Below are 4,716 nucleotides of genomic sequence, written 5' to 3'. Positions count from 1 at the left end.
CCTTTTGGAGGGTGAATTTTAATTTAAAGTTCTTACAATGAAATTAAATACAGAATTCCTTACAAAAGATAATATAGAAACTTTACAGACATTTAAGAAAGAATAAAGCAAACAAATATTTGACAACATTCCCAAGAAAGTTAAGCTAAAAGAACCTCGTAGCCCTTCTCTAAAAATTACTTGGCTCTTGCAGAAGTGATACACCTGCTGACATGCACATTAATTTTCACCTCGGTTTTGCTTATAGATTTCCCATCTACATTCACCAATAATGTATATTACTTTTAGGTTTGTAGGTTTTTGAAACTATAAATACCATATAATTTGCCATCTTATATACTGTATGATTTCTTTTACTCAAAATTATATTTGTGAGAACCATTTTGATGCTCATGGCTAGAGTTTCATCCTCATAGGTACATAATACTTTATTGTTCACCTGTATCTGTTTATTTAGCTAGTCTGTGTAATGGACATTTAGATTACGTCCTCTTTCAGTTACTGAAAAGTGATTATAAAAGTAATTATTTCTCCTTATGCCTACTTCTACTCATGACAAGATTTCTTTAAGGGATCCATATGAGGGTATAATGCCTCTATTGTTTCATTGTACAGATTCACCTTCATTGTGACAATTGTGAACTTTCCTGTAATACCTATAGTCATCCTAAATGGCATCAGAGTATTGGTACCTCCTCTGCTCTGAGCACTTGCCAATACTTGGTATTAATGCCCCACTTTTTAAATTACCAATTTAGCAATAAAAATGCATTTCTCTAGTAAGAGTTCTTTCTTATAAAGCACTTATTTAAATCTTTATCCCTTGGGTTGGGTAATTTGTCTTTTTCCTATTGACTTACTGATCTTTATATATCCTGAATATTCATTTTCCTCCATTATATAGTTTCTCCTTTTGTAGATGTTTTTCTGTCCTTTGGTTGCAGTTTTTCTTTACAGTGCCTATGGATAAATAGAGGTTTTTAAATTCTAATTGTAATTCATTCTAATTTAGTAATCTTTTTATTTATGCTTAGTAGTTTTGATGCCATTGTAAGTCATTATCATATTCTTAGACATTGACTGTAGAAAGCAGTGTGGTTTTGGCCTTTATATTTAGGTCTATAATGTACTTTGAGGCTTTTTTTGTTGTTTTTTGTTTTTTTGTTGTTGTTGTTGTTGTTTTGCTTTTGTGATGCTAGAGATTGAATCCACAGCCTTGATTATGGTTATACTTAACAGCATCAAAGCATGGGTATCTCCAATCCTGTGAGTAATGGTCAGTGCTTGCTATTGATGTCCCTCTTGGGAAGTACATTGTCACTGAGCCACATATCACTTTAGGGTCTCTATTCACTTGGAATTGACATCATTACTTATATTTTTAGAGCAATGTTCATAAAGATTTGCACACAGTTGCTACTTTGTGTATTCTATTCCTTCTTGAATCTTTGACTTTCTTTTATCATTTCATCTACCTAACGTTTATCTTGATGTTCCCTTCAGTGGTGATGAAAAATTATCTTTAATTTATTTTCATTGGTCCATGTCTTTATCGTACTGTTATTCTTGAAAGCCTTTTTTGGTCAGTTTTGCCATTTCAGAGTGATAATTACTTTCTCAGCACATAGTCTTTCATTTTTTTAATGTATCAGCTATTTAATTAGGTTCTTAGCTAGAAATTTAGAACACCAATTTGTGATGTAACTCCATTTTGTTAAACAAAAACAGATCTCATGAGGCCTGAAGTTGAAAAACAGCTTTGATTTTTGGTAAAATCTGTGAATTCATTTCTTTCTGGTACAACTTGTACTACTCTGAAATCTGGTATCTCTTGTTCATTGTTGAAGATCTCAGCCTCCTGGAGTCTGGGTTTTCACAGCTTCTTCTTCAAGTAAGCATCATGAGGTGTTTGAGAATTTTCACATTGCTGATATCAATTTCTGTGAAGGCAGCAATGACAAATTTCAGGTGTGTTCTACACAGAGAAACGTGATTAATGTTAAGAAGCCCAGTCACAAGTAGCAAGCCACTGGCCCAACTTCTTCAGGAAAACCACTCTCCTGCCTCTGTGGTGCCCAGTGAGGATGACCAAGAAGGTCCCGGGAGTGATGGTAGCTCACAGTTTCCTCACATGCCGACCAAAGGGTCAACAACAGTGGCTCAACAGCTTTCAGGGCACATCTTCAGTAGAGTAATATCTAAGCATTTTTCAAAGCTTAATATTTGGCTATCATCATTCTTGTTATCACCAACTGATTTTGTGACTATAGTGAGAACCTTCTCTTTTTTCTTCTCAACCTTGGATTTAGCAGCTGTGTACTTTCTCCCATACAAAGGTTCTTTCTGGAATACATAGCAGATCGGGAGTATCTCCCACCAGGACGGGGTTTTGGCTGGTGTGGGACTGCTCCTGGGACCTTTTAGCCTTCATGTTACCTTTTTTACCAGTGCCAGTGGCATCAGTCTTCCTGGCTTCAGGTTTCTTCTCTTCAGTATCTGGCTGCTCAGTTCTTTCACCTGCCATCTTGCAGATGGGAAAGTGAACCGAGTTCCCTTTTCTTTTGCCTTTCTACTGATGGTTTCTTATTTCAGGAGTTTCTGTCTTTTCTCAATCAGAGTCTTAGTTATTTTTCTCATTTCTGAGACAAAATACCTGACACTCACAAGTTAAAGGAGGAAAGATTTATTTTAACTCACAATTTGTAGAGGTTTCAGTTCATATTTGGCTGGCTCTAAGGCAGGATGGCATAGCAAAGGAGAAACGGCCCGTGGCGAGGAGGCAGGAGACAGTGAAACAGCACCAAGCACCAGCATTCCATTCAGCTTGTAGACCTCTTGATTTTGCCACCCACTCCCAATACGGGGCTTCCATTATCTGCATCCTTAATCCTAATATCACACTGTTAATCCACATTTGTGCACCCTCATCCACCTTCAAAACTCCTCACCGACGAGCACGTGCAGCTTTGGGGAGATATCTACATAATATATAACACGCAGTTTTGGGGGAAAGTCTACATAAAACCATTAAACTTGGTTTTAAAGTAATCTCTTTATAGTTGCTGTTTTGCTAATCACTGATTTTATTTCATCATCTTTGGATTGGGAGAGGAAGAATCTTGAAGTTAAGAGGATCTTTTGTCAGTTCTTGGAATTTTTTCTTTCATTTTTTGGTTACTTCTCTCTCATTCCTGAGGTAAAATATCTGACACCTATAATGAAGGAAGACATGATTTAATTAGCTCACTGTGGAGGCTTCAGTCCATAATCAGTTGGCTCCCAGGCATGGCACAGGGGCAACACTTCAAGGCAGCATCCAGCAAAAGCAGCCAGAACAGAAAGTGGGGAGAACAGGCGTCTTCTCCTCACTTGTATTGTAAGCAGACAACCCCTACCTCTGGTAGTCACACCACCTTGGTGCCCTGGTCTTGCACAGGATGAGGATGTTTACCAAGTAAGGATCCTGGCTTCCTGCTGAGTCTCTTAGTTAAAAGTCTGAACTTCTCAAGTTGACACAATGTATCACCATAACAATCTACCCCTTATCAACTTGGTAACCAGACACATTACTTTAAACCAGTTTTGAGATACAAGACATGCATTCTTAACATTTCATAACTTGAACATTATAACACAGGTTTAACAATCCTTAAGAACCAATATTAATTCATGAATATTAAAATACATTAGAAACATAACATTTTGTCCTTGTCCCCCAAAGACTCATATACATCTGGTTATGCTAAAGGCATTTAGTCCGTCTGAAAAAGTTGCCGAAGTCCTAACAGTTTCAGCATTGCTGAAAAGTCCAAGTCTGAAGTCTCCTCCAAGATTGTTGTAGTCTGGGGTTGTACACAGAGAACAATTTAGGTCAGGACATGGAGTTTATAATATTTTTATAATGGTCACTGAAAGTTAACACAGGAGAATGCAGGAAATCTATCCGCAACACCAATAACATAGATTATTTAGTCAAGAGTCTAAACCCCATGGCAATGTCCCACATGAGTCCAGATAAAAACCCAGAACTCAGAACAACGCCTCCACGAGTCCAGCTGGAAGTCCAGAGCCCACAAGAAGGACTCATGCCAGTCTCTTTTACGGATTCGTGCCGGGAAGACCCAAGGGTCAGCGGTGGAAGCCAGAAAGTCCATGCCAGCAGGATGAAGGAGCTGTGCTAGTGGGATGAGGGTTCTACACTGGAGCCGAGAAGTCACACTCACAACAAAGAGCGGGGCTGTCCTGAAAGGAACCACAGCTGTCCTCGGCGACACGGAGGGCCCTAGCTCCTCCAATGACAAGCACAGTCGGGTACGTGCCAGGAAGCAGCGTGAGGAGTTCATCCTGAAGACCAGGCAGCACGTCTTCCCCTCCGGAGCCAGGAAGCAATGCTCGATGTGAAGACCAAAGTTTCTCCAGGAGAACCAACAGCTCAGACAGTAACTTGTAGGAGAACTAACAATGCCTCCATAACGCCTCAATCCCTCTCCCAACACCTCTCTTCTCCACCTATTTATCCTGGCAGCCCTCCTCAGGTGGAGCATCTTCTCTCAATGCATGTTGATGTAATCCAGCTGGCATTAAGTTGACCACTAGTTATCAAACCATAACAAAGATGTAAGGCAAACTTTAGCTACAAGCCCCTGTACAAATGAAAACAAAGTTAAACACTTCCAACATGCTATGCACAACATAAATATTCCTATTCCAAAAGGT

At 39.1% G+C, this 4,716-nt stretch overlaps 1 pseudogene; it reads right to left on the bottom strand.

Moving 5' to 3' along the window:
- Positions 1-1,731: 1,731 nt before the first annotated feature.
- On the bottom strand, positions 1,732-2,524 carry LOC100736041 (large ribosomal subunit protein eL6-like; annotated as a pseudogene).
- Positions 2,525-4,716: the final 2,192 nt, after the last annotated feature.

Source organism: Cavia porcellus, unplaced genomic scaffold (genome assembly GCF_034190915.1).
Source record: "Cavia porcellus strain 051 isolate PalLab524CR breed Dunkin Hartley unplaced genomic scaffold, mCavPor4.1 scaffold_20, whole genome shotgun sequence".
Taxonomy (NCBI): domain Eukaryota; kingdom Metazoa; phylum Chordata; class Mammalia; order Rodentia; family Caviidae; genus Cavia; species Cavia porcellus.
Note: the sequence above shows the minus strand (reverse complement) of the source record. Positions and strands in the feature narration are given on the sequence as shown.